Below are 19,847 nucleotides of genomic sequence, written 5' to 3' on the forward strand. Positions count from 1 at the left end.
GAGAGAAAATACATTAGTGTTGTGTACGTGTGGTATTGTGTGACAAAACTGTTCGTTTTGCTCAAAGAAAAGTGTTGCCACCTCGAGGTAACAGCAGCGTTCATTCTGATAAACGATCTGCAGCTAGCGAAGAGTATCTTAAATAACAGCATTGAAATTACTAAAAATCATTAATCTTGTCTAGTTCAGATTACTTGTCATATATATGGCTTGTTTGTTGGTTATAAACGATTAGTTTTGTGAATGAACTTAGTGAATTTTACACTGCCTGACATTCAACATTGCTACACGTTCCCAGGTGGAGATTTCTTTAACAAAATAAGGTTCATTAGCCGGGAAAAGCAGCGATTAAATAAAATCTCATGTTATATTAATAATAAGGAACTAATTTTATCGTAATCTTGCTGAACTTGTACGACACAACACACACACAATTACACCACACGTCACTTTCGGAAGTATGTTTTCGTGAGAATTGTTTCCGATCTTCCTTTAATTTTCGTTGAATCTCCTTAATTTATATAATATCAAATATGAATCATCCATGCAGATAGCATATATCCCATTGAATTTATCTTCTGAGTCACTTTTTATGAGTCAAATGATTTCTTCTATTCCCACGCCACTGAACGTTTCTGTATTTTGATCGAAACACAAGGTTAACTATTAAGAAAACACCTAATCATAAACGTGAATAAAAACTGAACTCAAAGTTTCTTATTGGCACCCAGTAAAAAGTAAATATCCGAACGTTAATAACAGTGATGAGAGAAAATAATGGTGTGCAGTCAACAATAATGATTTAACAATGCGATAATGATGGAATATTTTCATTTGGTTGCCCGCACAGACTGCTTTCACTCAAAAGAATGAATGAACAGTTCAACTAAACGTAAAATTATAACAGAGTGAATCGATTGTTTTGATTCGCTTGCTCCCATAGGCTGCTTTGACTTAAAAATCCCCCATTTGTAAACAAATGCTTCGGATCTTGCATTCGCAGGTCAAAGCGGTTTAGGTGGCTTCAGATTTTTCTTTATAGAGGTGCGTGCCTGTAAGTGTATCGCTGGTTCAAACCCATCTTCCAGGCCTTTTCCAGCAGTGTTTAATTAGACCTCCAGCATTCTTACAAATGGCAAGAGCAGATTTAAGTCTGGTATACGGAAGGTGAGAGGGTACTTTATTAACTGGAGAGTTTTTAGGATCTGATCTGCTGCTTATCTTACTTCATTTTCTTTTCAGTGATCCGTCATCCGACTTTGAAGAGATAAATCTTATACGTTGCCCCAAGTTACCTATAAAAACCCCATGAAGATTCGTTAAGTAGTTTCGGAGATCAGTGTGTCAAAGAGACAGAGACAGTTTTTAAAAATAGTCTTGTTACATTCTGTTATACCTCCTACATCACTGAAAATAAGTTTTCGGCAATTATTTTCGATGTACAGACGCGTCAGTTTTACAATTTTATTATTAGTATAGATATATTTTCCAAAGCTCTCTCTCATCTACTCTAATACTGAACCTCGTATGTCTTCCAAATCCACACTCTATCACATCAACACAGTTCCCCCTCTCGTAGTAGTCGTCTTCATACTATTTTAACCTGTCACGTTTCTTTTTTGCGTTTAACGGTGGAATTCGTTTTGCACTCTTAATGTTGACGCTTTTGCTTCTAATTTACGTGAAAGTCTATCTAGTATTATCAACAATAGCACTCGGTCTTCTAGGCGCTTCAAACAATTTAACCTACGCTGCCTTTCGACTGGTTATGTCTTGGCAGTTGTCAAGTGCTCACTGCAGAGTGGCTGATGGGTTGGGTTGATTTGGGGGAAGAGACCAAACAGCGAAGTCATCGGTCTCATCGGATTAGGAAAGGTTGGGGAAGGAAGTCGGCCATGCCCTTTGAAAGGAACCATCCCAGCGCTTACCTGAAGCGATTTAGGGAAGTCACGGAAAACCTAATCAGGATGGCCGGACGTGGGCTTGAACCGTCGTCCTCCCGAATGCGAGTCCAGTGTGCTAGCCACTGCGCCATCTCGCCCGGTGATCTGGCTGATGGGACTTCCCTAAATATAAAAGTACATCGACAATACAAACTGCATAATGCCGTGAATTTTTCGAGGCACACTATCTGGCTATATTTCTGACGCGAGTAGTGACCACGTGTTTGACAATATCGCTGAGTAATAGCTGAAGCGATATATTTCCGAGAAAGACGCTTATGCAGGGGACACAGTAGCACCACGAAGGTGGGGGAAAGGCAGATAATGGAAGTAGATGTAGCTCTTATACTTTTGGAATCCACGATGGGAAAAATACCACAATTAAAAGAGAAATTGTAGGTGCTGAGTCAACCATCCGAGTACAAAGTTATACCAGGAGTCCCAGAAGGAATGGTTAGTATTCAGGGATATGGCAGGAACGCTCATTTGAAGCAAAAAACTTCATATGGATTAATGCCGTATTCCGAATGGTTTCTTAGATGGAGGACATTTAAAACACATTTTTATTTATGGAATTGATGGCTTTACACAGAACTCGATTGAATCGTATTTAACAAACAGCGTGCAAGAATTTCTGCTCAATAAGTCAAAATTGGCTCTGAGCACTATGGGACTTAACATCTATGGTCATCAGTCCCCTAGAACTTAGAACTACTTAAACCTAACTAACCTAAGGACGTCACACAACACCCAGTCATCACGAGGCAGAGAAAATCCCTGACCCCGCCGAGAATCGCTCAATAAGTCAAACAAAGTTGAAAAGATAGGAAACTACTCGCTAGGGAGAACTCACAAAGGGCGTACCACAGAGCACAAAAGACATACCGAGCAGAGAGCACAGTAGGGTTACAATAAAACGTCAAAGAGTTTGGGTCGGTAAGACACATACTTGCGCGTCACTAGCCCAAAACCAAATGTACAAAAATTTGTTCTATCTCGGAAACCTTTCGTAATAGGGCACGCGTCCATATGAAGCGTTCCGCTCCAAATGGGCGTTCCTGTCATACCCCCGAAAGTTGGCCGTTCTTCCCGAGACACAGTGTGTGCCACATGCAGGCATTCTCCAGCGCTGCGCCATATTTTTATGATCGGCGTCACATAGGTGGCGCACATACCTGCAACCTCATTATGCTTCCGGCACACGACATACAAATAGTCCTATCCATCCACCGATAGTTACAGGGTGTTTCAAAAATGACCAGTATATTTGAAACGGCAATACAAACTAAACGAGCAGCGATAGAAATACACCGTTTGTTGCAATATGCTTGGGACAACAGTACATTTTCAGGTAGACAAACTTTCGAAATTACAGTAGTTACAATTGTCAACAACAGATGGCGCTGCGGTCTGGGAAACTCTATAGTACGATATTCTCCACATATCCACCATGCGTAGTAATAATATGGCGTAGTCTCTGAATGAAATTACCCGAAACCTTTGACAACGTGTCTGGCGGAATGGCTTCACATGCAGATGAGATGTACTGCTTCAGCTGTTCAATTGTTTCTGGATTCTGGCGGTACACCTGGTCTTTCAAGTGTCCCCACAGAAAGAAGTCACAGGGGTTCATGTCTGGCGAATAGGGAGGCCAACCCACGCCGCCTCCTGTATGTTTCGGATAGCCCAAAGCAATCACACGATCATCGAAATATTCAGTCAGGAAATTAAAGACGTAGACCGTGCGATGTGGCCGGGCACCATCTTGCCTAAACCACGAGGTGTTCGCAGTGTCGTCTAAGGCAGTTTGTACCGCCACAAATTCACGAAGAATGTCCACATAGCGTGATGCAGTAATCGTTTCGGATCTGAAAAATGGGCCAATGATTCCTTTGGAAGAAATGGCGGCCCAGACCAGTACTTTTTGAGGATGCAGGGACGAGAGGACTGCAACATGGGGCTTTTCGGTTCCCCATATGCGCCAGTTCTGTTTATTGACGAAGCCGTCCAGGTAAAAATAAGCTTCGTCAGTAAACCAAATGCTGCCCACATGCATATCGCCGTCATCAATCCTGTGCACTATATCGTTAGCGAATGTCTCTCGTGCAGCAATGGTAGCGGCGCTGAGGGGTTGCCGCGTTTGAATTTTGTATGGATAGAGGTGTAAACTCTGGCGCATGAGACGATACGTGGACGTTGGCGTCATTTGGACCGCAGCTGCAACACGGCGAACGGAAACCCGAGGCCGCTGTTGGATCACCTGCTGCACTAGCTGCGCGTTGCCCTCTGTGGTTGCCGTACGCGGTCGCCCTACCTTTCCAGCACGTTCATCCGTCACGTTCCCAGTCCGTTGAAATTTTTCAAACAGATCCTTTATTGTATCGCTTTTCGGTCCTTTGGTTACATTAAACCTCCGTTGAAAACTTCGTCTTGTTGCAACAACACTGTGTTCTAGGCGGTGGAATTCCAACACCTGAAAAATCCTCTGTTCTAAGGAATAAACCATGTTGTCCACAGCACACTTGCACGTTGTGAACAGCACACGCTTACAGCAGAAAGACGACGTACAGAATGGCGCACCCACAGACTGCATTGTCTTCTATATCTTTCACATCACTTGCAGCGCCATCTGTTGTTGAAAATTGTAACTACTGTAATTTCGAAAGTTTGTCCGCCTGAAAATGTACTGTCGTCCCAAGCATATTGCAACAAACGGTGTATTTCTATCGCTGCTCGTTTAGTTTTTATTGCCGTTTCAAATATACCGGTCATTTTTGAAACACCCTGTATATATGCCGTCACGGAAGCCGCGGATACTAAAGGACTACATCCTTCATCCGCACAAAGAGTAGTTCGCAGGTAGACATTCTCCTGCCGACCACAGATTTAAGCTGCGGCACCGCTTCACTCGGTCAATTGTCGCACACCCAGCAGTGATCGCAGTGCTCCGTTATTATCGTCTGTTGTCTAACTGCTGCCGCGCAGAGTGGCCGCGAGGTTTGAGGCGTCATGTGCGGACTGCGCGGCCTCTCCTGCCGGAAGTTCGAGTCCTCCCTCGGGCATAGGTGTGTGTGTTGATCTTAGCATAACTCAGTTTAAGTAGTGTGTAAATCTAGGAACCGATGACCTAAGCAGTTTGGTCACTTAGGAATTCACACGCATTTCAACATATTTTTGTCTAACTGCTTGTCTCCTGACGAAGCCTTCTAACAAACTGTCACCGACAGCAGTCCAGACTGAGCAACAATTAGATTAAACAATTATCATTCAGTGAGCGAGGTTAGATCTGTGTTCAGGACCTTTACTCCACTGTCACGCTTTCTCATCAAGTAGAAGTTCAGCATTTATTATGTACAATTTTCTACAAACTATTGCTAATTTTTTCTCATGGTGTATCCGACATTATTTGTACTTTTGTCTGCTAGTGGACTATGATCCGTTAGTTGCTGTACTCAAGCACGCCATCTCAATGTATCCAACTACGTTCTGTGGTAAGGGGTTCGATTCCTTCGACCACTGCGTTAGGGGCAAACTTATTTGGAGCGTTATATTTAACTAGTGAACTGATAATAGATATCAACAGAACATTCGCTCTGAATATCTCGTCAATGAGACTGATTCAACCTTTGGTTAGACTCGAACTAATATGGAAGAGTATATTCCAATGGAAAAACTGGTAGAAGCCGAACTCGGGGAAGATCAGTTGGGATTCCGTAGAAATGTTGGAACACGCGAGGCAATACTGATCCCACGACTTATCTTAGAAGATAGATTAAGGAAAGGTAAACCTACGTTTCTAGCTTTTGACAATGTTGACTGGAATACTCTCTTTCAAATTCTGAAGGTGGCAGGGGTAAAATACAGATGGCAGTTATAAGAGTCGAGGGCCATCAAAGGAAAGCAGTGGTTGTAGCCTATCCCCGATGTTATTCAATATGTATATTGAGCAAGCAGTAAAGGAAACAAAAGAAAAATAAGGAGTAGGAATTAAAATCCATGGAGAAGAAATAAAAACTTCGAGGTTCGCCGATGACATTGTAATTCTGTTAGAGACAGCCAAGGACCTGGGAGAGCAGTTGAACGGAATGGAGAGTGTCTTGAAAGGAGGATATAAAGTGAACATCAACGAAAGCAAAACGAGGATAATGGAATGTAGTCGAATTAAGTCAGGTGATGCTGAGGGAATTAGATTAAGGAACGCTTGCAAAGCGGCCAGAGATGGACCAGCGCGTTATTGACCTGCTCAATTTGTGAAGCTGTTTCTCTTCAACAAATTATCCATTGTCTTCTGAAATTGTAATCAATGGATAATTCGTTGTTTTTTTTTTGTCTTAGAGTGTTTTAGTTGTTGAGAAATTTTGCTTTATGAGAAATGTTTTTCTAACCAATCAGAGTCTGCATTTTGTATTCTCTCTATTTTGGCCATCGTAAGATATTTTGCCGCTCGAGTAGCAAAACTCGTCTACTACTTTTAGCATTTGATTTCTTAATATCATTCCTTGAGCATCGCTTGATCCGGAATGGAGAGTGTCTTGAAAGGAGGGTATAAAGTGAACATTAACAAAAGCAAAACGAGGATAATGGAATGCAGTCCAACCTCCTTGCCTAGGGACACCAGATGAAAGTTGATGTCGTCAAGCCCTGAATGAAAATTGCGCAACGGATAACTGGGGAGGGGAGCTTGAGAGCGCTACCTAGAGAGCGTGCCCTTTTGTACGATAATAGGCAAGGGGCTGGAGGGCTCACACGCTGATGTGTGGGTCCCTGCAATCTATATCTTTTATTTTAAATGAATTCCTTTAACTTGACTTCTTTGTGATATTTAAGGTATGTTAAAGAAGGTGACAATTGATTACCTATTTATTTTAAACATTATCACTCGACTTTACAGCGATTGCAACAATTGTTCCATTTTACAGATATTACAATTTTACAACTTATAGCTCGGGTATTTTATATACTAATCTGCACGCACATTTCTATGGGTAAGACGGAATTGCGTTGGCCAAATGTATACCACCGAAGTCTTCCAATATTTTACATAGGACATCCACTATGTGAGGAGGATAACGGGCAAACTGGGGACCAGATGCATTAACACAGGGGGCCAAATATCCGAAATTAAACGAGAACATTCATTTCCTTACACAGTCCGAAGCTGGAAATAAAAGAATTAGTAAAAATATTCATATACCTCTCTTCCATGCGTGAACATTGAGACAGACGCACTGAGGGCACGTCTGCTCACTTACCCGTCTTCTGTAACACTCCAGAATATGGCGGGCACCCACTGACGCACATGTACATTACCAGATGTACTGCGGTGTGTACGACATTCATTACGCCAGAGGTTGCAAGTGTGTGCAGCAAATGATGGCCACCACATTGAACATCTATTGGCCTGACATGTCGGGTCACACTCTATTCCACTCCGTGATTGAAAACGGAAACCACGTGTGTACGTGTACCTCACCCCTCATGGTAATGTACATGTGCGTCAGTGAAAAAGACCAATAAAAAGGTGTTAGCATGTGGACGTAATGAGCTGTTCCAGTCTCTTCTGTACCTAAGGTCCACCACCATTCCCTTTGGATCCCTACGTAATTCGGTGCGCTCCGATACACACGATCGAACAGCGGAGGAGTGGTACTCAAGCGTCAACTTTAGGTTACAATATCTCCGGATGTAATTAACATTTTACAATGCAACAAACGGCGCTGATTATGTATTTGTTTATATGTTCAGATGTGCTAACTAAACTAACGTGGTTCCATTTAAAAATCGTATGTTTGTGTTAAAAAACATACTTCCGTGCATTTTTTTATGGTTTGTATTAACCAATTACACTAGCCCCTCTTCTCACGTTCGGTCTGTGGAATCGGTTCGTCAGTATTGGATGTGGTTTACGAAATATATCCAGCGGTAATGTTAGGTGACTCACCCTGTATAATGTACTGGCAGTTATTTTCATCGTCATTCATGATACGTTAAATAGGGCTTTCATAGATGATTATGCTCAACCGACTTGCACCGAGGAAGAGATACCATTCAAATCTATTTCAATGCACGACTTCAAAATCATGTGACATCACATCAGAACAGATAATTACAAGACAGAGCAGATGCTATCAAAATTCATGCGTTGGTCCACAAGCAGTTGTCCTCGCCTGTCTTTCAAGATAAGCTTTTATACGCTTCATCCAAATTGATAATTGATAGGTCTGGTTCTAGCTAAATGAATCAGATGTTTTCCATCAACAATGCACCTGAAAACATGTCAATGCGGCGCGAAGCGAGAAATACTTTTTTTCCCTGTTTCTATGATACATTTCACTCCACTGATTGCGAGAAAGCTCACCAATAGACACTCATTTGGTAAATAATATACTTTAGGTGTATTTTTGTACTATTTATCAGATGAAACTTGCTGTCACTACATTATAATATATTATTTACTATTTGATTATTAATTACACCTCCCGACGATTTACTTCAAAAAAGCAGAGAAAGGTTTTCCGATTATCAGAATCTTGTCAGATAAACCGACAAGAATATAGAATTTAAAAAAATGCCTGGATCAATAACTGAATACGAACTTGCTATTTAGTCGTCTAATGCCTTGATCGCTCGACCGCCGATCTCGCTCTGCAACACTCATTGAATGACGGGTACCCAAGTCACAGCGTGAAAACATAAAGACGTTAATAACATAACTGAATTTCATAACTTGATTTTCAAAAACTAAGGACCATCTAGCAAAAACCCGAAACACTCTTTATTTTAAATATAGAACGTCCTTGCAAAACCGGTGGCTCAAAATCGGTGAGCCAGATGTTAGGCCCTCCTCTTGTTCCATAACTACACTGGTGTCTAAAATTAAAGCAACAAACTCCTATTTCCCCGACCTATGTCTAATTCACGATGTGATCATACGAACTGTCAATAGATATTGCTACGATCGTGTTCTGCACGGAAGATGGCATTCCGGTCAACGGGCAACCACGCTAACAATGACGTCAAGGCACCTAACAAGCGTGGTAGTGTTTGCAGGGCAGTTCCACATGCACAATCGCTGTGTACACAGTGACAGACGGTGCAGTATGGCACAGAGAAGACGCATACAGACTCTCTACTGTGGAGGGCCATGGGAAGAATGGAAGCCGGAGAGTCGCAAACTGATGTGGCCCGATAGTTTAATGTGAATTGTCCTGTTGTTTCTCGGATGAGTCGACAGTTTACAGAGACCGACGTGTGACATCAGAAATAGTGGACCGTTATTTGGCTGTAAGGGCACGACGGTACCATCTTAGTACTGCACTTCAACTGGCATCTGACCTCGCAGGATCCCCTGGCAGTGTTGTATCGAGGCAAACGGTGTACAGAAGGCTTCAGCAGAGTGGCCCTTATTATTGGATACCTGCTGTCTGTTTACCTCTGGCGTGTCTTTACAGAAGGGAACGTCTAGAGTGGAGCCGTCAACATGCCACCTGGACTTTCGAACGGTGGGCCAGTGTTCTTTTCACAGATGAGTCTGGATTTGGTCTGGAGAATGATTCTCGACCGATTCGCATCTGGAGGGAACGTGAAACACGATTTCAGGACCCAGGCGTTGTGGATAGAGACCGATATCGAGGAGGTTCCCTAATGATGTGAGCGGGGATTATGTTGACCACTCGAACACCTGTTCACGAAATTGTATGGGTGAATCAGCAAGATTTAACTGCTATCAGGTACCGTGAGGAGATCTTGGGACCTCATGCGCGGTTGTTGCGAGGTGCTTTGGGCCCGGACTTCGTACTGATGAACGATAATGCTCGACCTCATAGAGCACAGGTGGTTGATGTTTTCTTGGAAACGAAAGATATTGCACACATAACGTGGACTGCTAGTTCCTCCGATTTGAATCCCATAGAGCATGTCTGGGATGCATTAGGGAGACGGGTTGCATCACTTAGCACGCACCAATCACTGTCCATGACTTGGGAGCAGCTCTGCAGGAGGAATGGGCGTTATTGCTTCAACATGAGGTTGATGACATAATTCACAGCATGTCCCACAGTTGTCAGTCTCGTATTGGTTCAAATGGTTCAAATGGCTGTGAGCACTGGAGGAAGAATGGGCGTTATTGCCTCAACATGAGATTGATGACATCATTCACAGCATGTCCCACAGTTGTCAGTCTCGTATTGGTTCAAATGGTTCAAATGGCTGTGAGCACTGGAGGAAGAATGGGCGTTATTGCCTCAACATGAGATTGATGACATCATTCACAGTATGTCCCACCGCTGTCAGTCTCGTATTGGTTCAAATGGTTCAAATGGCTGTGATCACTGGAGGAAGAACGGGCGTTATTGCCTCAACATCAGATTGATGACATCATTCACAGCATATCCCACCGTTGTCAGTCTCGTATTGGTTCAAATGGTTCAAATGGCACTATGGGATTTAACTTCTGAGGTCATCAGTCCCCTAGAACTTAGAACTACTTAAACCTAACTAACCTAAGGACATAAGACACACCCATGCCCGAGGCAGGATTCGAACCTGCGACCGTAGCGGTCGCGCGGTTCCAGACTGTAGCGCCTTGAACCGCTCGGCCACCATCGCCGGCTATCGTATTGGTGCCAGAGGTAGTCACACCCCATATTGAGCACACTAACCAGCTGTCGGAATGTGTGTGCAAATCCGTTAAGTTGGAAAGAAACGAAGAACATTTTTGTCTACCGTAATGCATGTCGCAATTGATTACATTCTGTATTCTTTACATTGTTTCTACTTTACTATCAACCGTTTATACTATTTTGTGGCAAAATAAACGCAATCTTGCAGAATTTCCATTTCTTGCTTTAATTTTTGACACCGGTGTATTTCTTCGAAGTGATGATACTTCATAAGTACTTCTAGCGCAGGGCCGTGCTTTTCGCTCGTCGCACCGTCTAGAAAAGTGGCGAAGCGCCTCGTTAGAAATGCTGCGTTTCCGGTGTTTGTGGCGCCGATTTAGCGTCTTACAGTCGAGACGCGGCCGGGAGGCACGGCGGCGCGGTGAGTGCCGGGCCCCGTGCTCGTGTCTGCGGGCTGTGAGGGGGGCCGTGCGCAGATTATCGACCCGTGGCGTGGCGTGGCGTGGCGAGGCGAGGCCTAAGCTGATGCTGTGGCGGCTCGAGACGCGCGCTCTCCAGAGCGGCAGGCCGCGGTTAAAGTGGAAAACACGCGCCGGCCGCCGGCGCCACCCACCACGCCGCGCGGTGGGCGCCGCAGCAGCTGGTGCAGCCGAGCATGCCCTTCGAGGCAGACCGGCGTCGGGTTTGCTGTAGAGATGGGGGATCCGCTCCTGAACTGATACATAGAGTTGAATCTTTCAAAGGAGTGAACAATCAGTGATTCAGAAAAAAAGAACGGTAGCTCCAAAAGTTTCCCACGGCAGAGAGAGAGAGAGAGAGAGATGGAGCATATCAGCGGCGCCTCTGCTGGTCAGAGCACAGTGCACGACACACAACAGAGCCAGCGCCGGCCTCTGCCCTGCTTCTACCTTGGCTGCCTGCATTGTGCAGTGCCCCATTGGATTTTGTGTTTCACATATGCCGTGCCGTCTCTGTGCGTCGTCTGCCGCGTGCAGTGTCTGGCGCAGCTTAACTTAGCATCGCACTCTGTCGGCGATCGTTTCAGTCGCACGTCCTGCCCTCTGGGCAGTTTATGCGAGCAACAGGACAGAGAGCCTCCTAGCGGAGAACATAGGAACTACTTGTAACAACCTGCTCGCAAGAGAACGGAAGATTTGTCTCGGAGCGGGTGACTGGTGGCCGTTCACCGCTCCCCCCACCCTCGGAACTCGCCCGCTCAACGCTCACCCCACCGTTCTCGACTCTAACCAGAGCGTTGAGCAAAGCAACTCAGGTGTCACTCTGGTCTTTGCCATCTTAGCTCACGCAGTAATACAGCTCGCGGCTCGACCTGCTCGACTCAGTGCTTCTGCATCGGAGTTCCTCTACTGGATATTGTTCTTCGTAGTAATACCGCTATGTATATTACATTATTATGTTATGTATACATCATTTATTTTTATTTTATTTTTATTTGTTTAAACTGATCAGATTAGGTTCCTGACGACTCCCCTTACTATAGGATTTTTATTATGGACACTCGAATTTACGCATTAATTACGAGTGAACCGATAAATGTATCGCAAAATGTGATACACCAATATTTTCCTTGATTTATTCTGGATAAGGCTATATGCAGCACTTTCGTCTTACAGTCAAATTTATATTTTTTTTTCTTATTCTGGTACGGATTTTGCGATTTTAGGCGTCTTCGGAAGGAAACGTTCACTTTAAAAATATATGGCATGCGATGTATTTGTATGAGGTTAATGAAATTTTAATACATTATAGCCAAATATATTGTTAATGTAAATCTCAAGTTACAACATTTTCTGATCACCCAAAAAACCATGATAGTGCAAAATAAATCAATAATCAAAAACTTTGTCATATCGTGGAAATTTCAATAAACAATACAAAATTCTTACTCATTATCTGTGTTACTTCAAAATAGGATCAAATAAGATCTAAATACAGGTATAGTACTGGAATAAACCGAGTTTAAAGGGCAATGTGCCTTCCATTTATTTTCTATTGTAAATGAGTAGTGAGTCATGAAAAAAAGCTAATTCATTTCAGGGAGTGAACAGTTCTGATCCGATCTCTGAAAAGAACAGTTTTGCCCATCTCTAGTTTGCTGACTGGGTAACGTTCGTGACGTCATAATAACGGCAGCCAGGACGTTCAGATCGAGCCAGTAGGTACCTCTGCATTCTTTACTGCTTGCTCGCCGTACCGTGTCCCTTCGCAGAGGTAATACACACATCAAAAAAAGTTTTGCATCACCCCGGTTCCCAGAACTCCTGAAGATAGACGTTGACTGTGGATATTGTATCACAGACACAGTCCCTTTGACTGTTCAGAGACGTCACTAAACCCACCCAAAGATGTAAACAACCTTGCATGAGCAGCGCCTATTAGACGGCGGGGGTCCGACAGCCGATCAGTTCCACTCATTCCACCAGGAAACGGAAATCCAATGAGGTTCCAGCAAACGCGGACGAATACATAGTGCAGTGTTTACATCAGGTTTATTCTTATGATGAACGGATTATAAGTCTTGTATTAAATCACGAAAAAATGAGTCATTACGTTGCGAGTGCTATCTACAACTCCTTAGAAAAGAAAACTAACACCCACAGTGGGGTAAACACTTCTCAAAAATATGTTTCCCCGGCACCACTCCTCTTCCCCACTAAAGTTGCTTCACTCACACATCCTGCGCCCGCATTTAAAATCAGCCAAGTTAAAATGTGTATGCATTATGCTTATTGTTTATAAATCATTTGACTGTTGGACTCCTTACTTCTGAAATAGCAGAAATTGGTGGACTTCAGACTACCAGTACTTTGTGTCTGACTATTGCCAGTAATAATAATAATAATAATAATAACAATAATAATAATAATAATGCATAGGCCCTACGGTAGTGTAGTAGCCACAGCATAAATACAGATGCGTTGTGATGTCGGTTAGGTTGTTTATTGTTCCGAAGCGAATAACGAAGCAATTTATGGTCTATTGTAAGAACTACCTACAGAGTGGAGAAAGTATTTTCATGAGTATTAAAACATGTTGATGTATGTATATGTACCAGTTTTACTATCTTAGATACATGGTACAGAACATGAATGTCGTGGATGGACTACATGGGGAAGATGTTCATACATTCGTTTCACAAGTTGTAACCTCTACCTCATTGTTTCGTGCGTTAACAGTATTTGAAATAAAAAGTTTAATTATTATTAACTTATGTAATTAGTATCAGTCTTACAAAATAATCATATTTTGAAAATAACTTAATTTTTTTCTTTTTACGCCCCAGGAAATTTCATTTACCCTTCAGGGGGTGATTACCGCTGTTGCAGAGAAACTGTGAAGACAGAATAAAAATGATGAACACTCTTTAGGAATATTACTTTAAACACAACTTATCTTCAAGGTGATTACTTGCTTAATTTTCAATCTTTCGTGAAATTTGCAGTCTTGGAGCTTGATGTAATGTCAAAAACATAGCTTTAATTACTAATACTGCTGGAGAAAAAGGACATTCAGGAGGGAAAACGAATATGGAAAAGTCATCATTACACAGAGGTAATCATTTATTCTGAAAATGTAACTAACTTCCGTCGACTGTAGTTTACAAGACGATTGGTCTTCATTTTAGAGTAAGAGTCTATGAAAATACTTCCTCCAAATATTACAAGTTTTTGAAGTGATTTCTTTCATATCTTTGCCACACATACCCGTTTCAAGTAGAACCAGTCGTCCTTCCCAGAAGCTGTTTAGACGTTTCTCTATAATTTACACTGCTTATGAACCAACTTTCGAAGTCTTCAGACACACATGTTTGAAACAATTCCGAATATTATATCAGATGGTTGATTTTAGGCACCTCTGAACAAATTTCGTAATCTGCAGTACAGCTCGATACACGACATTTACATCCCATTTCAGATACTTAGCACACGGAACAGAACAATATATTCTTTTTAAAACACGGAAAAAAGATTTATGTATTTTGTGATTTATCTAAATCGCTTCTGCCGGACGCGGGGTGGTTCCTTTGAAAAGGGCACAACCGATTTCCTTCACCATCCTTTCGTAATCCGAGCTTATACCTATCTCCAATAACCACCCTGTCGACCTGATGTTAACTTTAATCTTCCTTTCTCATATCGGTCAACAAGGAACTTGTCGAAGTACTTCGGGTCTCACGAGTGCAAACAGCAGTCTCCGACGGGGAGCGAGTAACTATTCTTGACTGCGTGTTTAAACGCTTGCAAGTTTTCGATAGTACACGACGAAATAACGACCTTTAGTGGGCACTTTTTCAAATAAATATTGATTTCGCGTCGGCCCTGCAAGGAGCCGAGCATTTGCAAAGTGTGATGTCATAAGTTCGTTGCAGGGCCCGTATTTTTCGTTGGCCCCGGTGTTTGTTGTGTTTTCTGACGCGGTGCGGCCATTACAGCTTGTGAAGTCTATACTACACGGCGTGACTGCGGTGCGTAAGTGAGTGCTTTTATTGCGATTGACTTTTTACTCACACGGCAGGCATGACTCAATCATTTCATATATCCAGAAGTTTTTCTGTGTCGTGCTGCTTTCCTTTGCCAGTATATTACGTAGCTCAGTGTAGTTGTGTCACCCAGCGTACTTGTTGGTTAGTTGATAGCGATTTATGCTGGTAGAGCGTATCTCGTGCTGTGGCAGCTGTTCATTTTTAGCGTACAGTGTAATTGTGGTTGCCCCGTTATTAAGTTACTCGGACTGATATTGTGGTATGTGTTCTTGGTTGGTACACCACTCGTATTTCACCAGGTCCGAACGAGATTATGGTTTAAGGTTATAGTATCAACTTAGAATAAGTTTTTTGTTCCTATATTGAACTGTAGCCAATTTTAACGAATTATTCCTCTGCAGAATGTTGTTTACTTGGTTTGATAATAACTACCAAGGATTCCTGTTCAACCCGTTAAGCTCTTATTTCATAATAAATGGTTGTCAACAACCCCCTGTTCGAACCCCACTCCACACAGGCGTTTTACACGATGCGAAAAATTCATCTGGACTGCCACCGGACCTACGGTAGTAATTAAAGCCACAACTGACAGCTGTAGACCATGTGAATTGCGGACCACCTGCATCTCTTCATGCCTGATATCTTCCACGACGACAATCGCATGTTATAGCAGGATAGGTTCCCGTGTGACAAAGCCAGAATCATGCTACAATGGTTTGAGGAGTGAACTCATGTTGATGTCTTGGCCACCAAAATTGCCTGACACAAAGATCGCCTCACCTGAACCCAATAGGACACATCTGGGATGCTATCGAGGACCAGCTCCGCCTTCACAAATCACCAGTCTGTAATTTAACGGAATTGCCAGAGCCTTGCATAGACGTCTGATGCCACATATCCCCAGAATTTTATGGACTACTTGTGAATCGATGCCACACAGAAGCGCTGCTGTATTGCGTCCGATAGGTGGGCCAACACGGTATTAAGCAAGTGCTCACAACGTTTTGGTGCATCATTGTATGTAGCCATGTATTTCACCAAACAGGTAATGGTGAAACCTGACGTAGAACAGAATCGCCGTTGGGTCCGTTGTGCAACTATTTGGTACAAATTAGTCGAAGCAAAATTTCGTTCACACAAATTTTCCTAACAGGGCCTGAGGCAGAACAGTTACTCCCTAGGGTCAGAGAGGCCCTGAATTGGCTTTCAGGCTTGTGTAAATATTGGCCCTGCTAATAGGGAGGTTCTAGCTCCAATCACTCCGTTTTATGTTTGCCATTTAGTTTGGATTTCAGCCTTAAGTCACCAATGGGTAGTCGCTTGAATAGAAGTGAATTGATCTTAGTAGATAGGCACGGTGAACCAGTGTTCATGACTAAGGCTTCACACGCACATTGCTGACGGCCAGTAAGTAAGTAGAAGAAAAGAAGTAGCAGATAGTTTTCAAACTGTAACACTTCTAAATCATGCTTGCATACTAAATCCATTTCTTGCGTAAACCAGTGATTCATCACACGTGTATGGCACTGATTATTTTGTTTTCAGAAAGCTCAGAGGATGTCTGTCTGGAGGAAACGGAATCGTGACTTTGGTGTAGTTGTTAGAGTAATTTGCCGATTCTCTACTGATAATTCTCCATTATTCAAGTAAAAGGTTCATTACCAACCACATAAAAATAACGCACTGTCTCAGCAATTCAAGCTAGTTTTCGAAACAAATTTCAAGAAAAATGATCTTACTTTGATTTATGACATTAACTTTTTAATATAATGTACCTGTACTGCGTAGTATGCCGCTAAGGCATAAGTCTATTTGTTCCGGTGCGTTACAGATTCATTTTTTTTTCCTTTGACGAGATGCTGTTATTAATCCACTCATCAATTTTATGGAAATTAATTGCGCTGCGGTCAACATATACAGGACTGCGACTGAAATAAAAGCTGGAAATAAACTCTCATGCAATTAACTTCTTGTGTACACATAGAATATGACTGAAATCCGCTTTCGTCGCATGAGAATCTCACTACGTTGGCACTGTGACGCTCAAGCCTGCTGATTTCATGTCCTGAAAGCACATTGCCATGTTGCATCCTGTCAATGAACAAGTATGCTAGAAGAATCTAATATTCATTAAATTAGTATCATTCTTCAAGATTATTTCCTTCATTTCTTGATATTATATTTTAGAGAATCGTTCTCCAAATAAGCCGCTATCAATTGTTATAGTAAGTGGAACCACATGTTGCAAACGCAGCATTTCAAAAATATAGTACCATAGCAATGAAAACAAACCTACTGCAACTGTCAGAAAAGCCCACTGAGTCTGACCATCAGAACGACCTGGGATCGAACTGAGACACCACTCATCTTCACGATTTGACAAGCTTGGCACGTTACTGCAAAGCTGCCTCAGTGTGCGCCACCCCACCTGAACTGACTTGCACAGTGTTTGTATCCCAGGCGGCGTAAGTGAAAAGAGCGTGCCATAGTTAGCGGGCGAGATAAATACACTCATGGAAATTGAAATAAGAACACCGTGAATTCATTGTCCCAGGAAAGGGAAACTTTATTGACACATTCCTGGGGTCAGATACATCACATGATCACACTGACAGAACCACAGGCACATAGACACAGGCAACAGAGCATGCACAATGTCGACACTAGTACAGTGTATATCCACCTTTCGCAGCAATGCAGGCTGCTATTCTCCCATGGAGACGATCGTAGAGATGCTGGATGTAGTCCTGTGGAACGGCTTGCCATGCCATTTCCACCTGGCGCCTCAGTTGGACCAGCGTTCGTGCTGGACGTGCAGACCGCGTGAGACGACGCTTCATCCAGTCCCAAACATGCTCAATGGGGGACAGATCCGGAGATCTTGCTGGCCAGGGTAGTTGACTTACACCTTCTAGAGCACGTTGGGTGGCACGGGATACATGCGGACGTGCGTTGTCCTGTTGGAACAGCAAGTTCCCTTGCCGGTCTAGGAATGGTAGAACGATGGGTTCGATGACGGTTTGGATGTACCGTGCACTATTCAGTGTCCCCTCGACGATCACCAGTGGTGTACGGCCAGTGTAGGAGATCGCTCCCCACACCATGATGCCGGGTGTTGGCCCTGTGTGCCTCGGTCGTATGCAGTCCTGATTGTGGCGCTCACCTGCACGGCGCCAAACACGCATACGACCATCATTGGCACCAAGGCAGAAGCGACTCTCATCGCTGAAGACGACACGTCTCCATTCGTCCCTCCATTCACGCCTGTCGCGACACTACTGGAGGCGGGCTGCACGATGTTGGGGCGTGAGCGGAAGACGGCCTAACGGTGTGCGGGACCGTAGCCCAGCTTCATGGAGACGGTTGCGAATGGTCCTCGCCGATACCCCAGGAGCAACAGTGTCCCTAATTTGCTGGGAAGTGGCGGTGCGGTCCCCTACGGCACTGCGTAGGATCCTACGGTCTTGGCGTGCATCCGTGCGTCGCTGCGGTCCGGTCCCAGGTCGACGGGCACGTGCACCTTCCGCCGACCACTGGCGACAACATCGATGTACTGTGGAGACCTCACGCCCCACGTGTTGAGCAATTCGGCGGTACGTCCACCCGGCCTCCCGCATGCCCACTATACGCCCTCGCTCAAAGTCCTTCAACTGCACATACGGTTCACGTCCACGCTGTCGCGGCATGCTACCAGTGTTAAAGGCTGCGATGGAGCTCCGTATGCCACGGCAAACTGGCTGACACTGACGGCGGCGGTGCACAAATGCTGCGCAGCTAGCGCCATTCGACGGCCAACACCGCGGTTCCTGGTGTGTCCGCTGTGCCGTGCGTGTGATCATTGCTTGTACAGGCCTCTCGCAGTGTCCGGAGCAAGTATGGTGGGTCTGACACACCGGTGTCAATGTGTTCTTTTTTCCATTTCCAGGAGTGTATTAATCAAATTTATATCCTACCCAGTATCATACTGAGGAAATGCAGTGACTACGTCCCTAATTGCACGGCGTCCACATATTTGTACGGACATTGCTCGAAATTGGAACCTTAATAAATAATATATTTAGAAAATACAGCAAAGGTATTCCGAAATCAGAACAGAACACAGTACTGTTAACTGAGGACAGCCTTCGCTGACATAAACACATTCATAAAATGACATATACACTACTGGCCATTAAAATTGCTACACCACGAAGATGATGTGCTACAGACGCGAAATTTAACCGACAGGAAGAAGATGCTGTGATATGCAAATGATTAGCTTTTCAGAGCATTCACAGAACGCTGGCGCCGGTGGCGACACCTACAACGTGCTGACAGAAAAGTTTCCAACCGATTCCTCATACACAAACGGCAGTTGACTGGTGTTGTTTGGTGAAACGTTGTTGTGATGCCTCGTGTAAGGAGGAGAAATGCGTACCATCACCTTTCCGACTTTGATAAAGGTCGGATAGTAGCCTATCGCGATTGCGGTTTATCGTATCGCGATATTGCTGCTCGCGTTGATCGAGATCCAATGACTGTAAGCAGAATATGGAATCGGTGGGTTCAGGAGGGTAATACGGAACGCCGTGCTTGATCCCAAAGGCCTCGTATCACTAGCAGTCGAGGTGACAGGCATCTTATCCGCATGGCTGTAACGGATCGTGCAGCTACGTCTCGATCCCTAGTCAACAGATGGGGACGTTTGCAAGACAACAACCATCTGCACGAACAGTTCGACGACGTTTGCAGCAGCATGGACTATCAGGTCGGAGACCATTAGTGCGGTTACCCTTGACG

Source organism: Schistocerca cancellata, chromosome 2 (genome assembly GCF_023864275.1).
Source record: "Schistocerca cancellata isolate TAMUIC-IGC-003103 chromosome 2, iqSchCanc2.1, whole genome shotgun sequence".
NCBI lineage: Eukaryota > Metazoa > Arthropoda > Insecta > Orthoptera > Acrididae > Schistocerca > Schistocerca cancellata.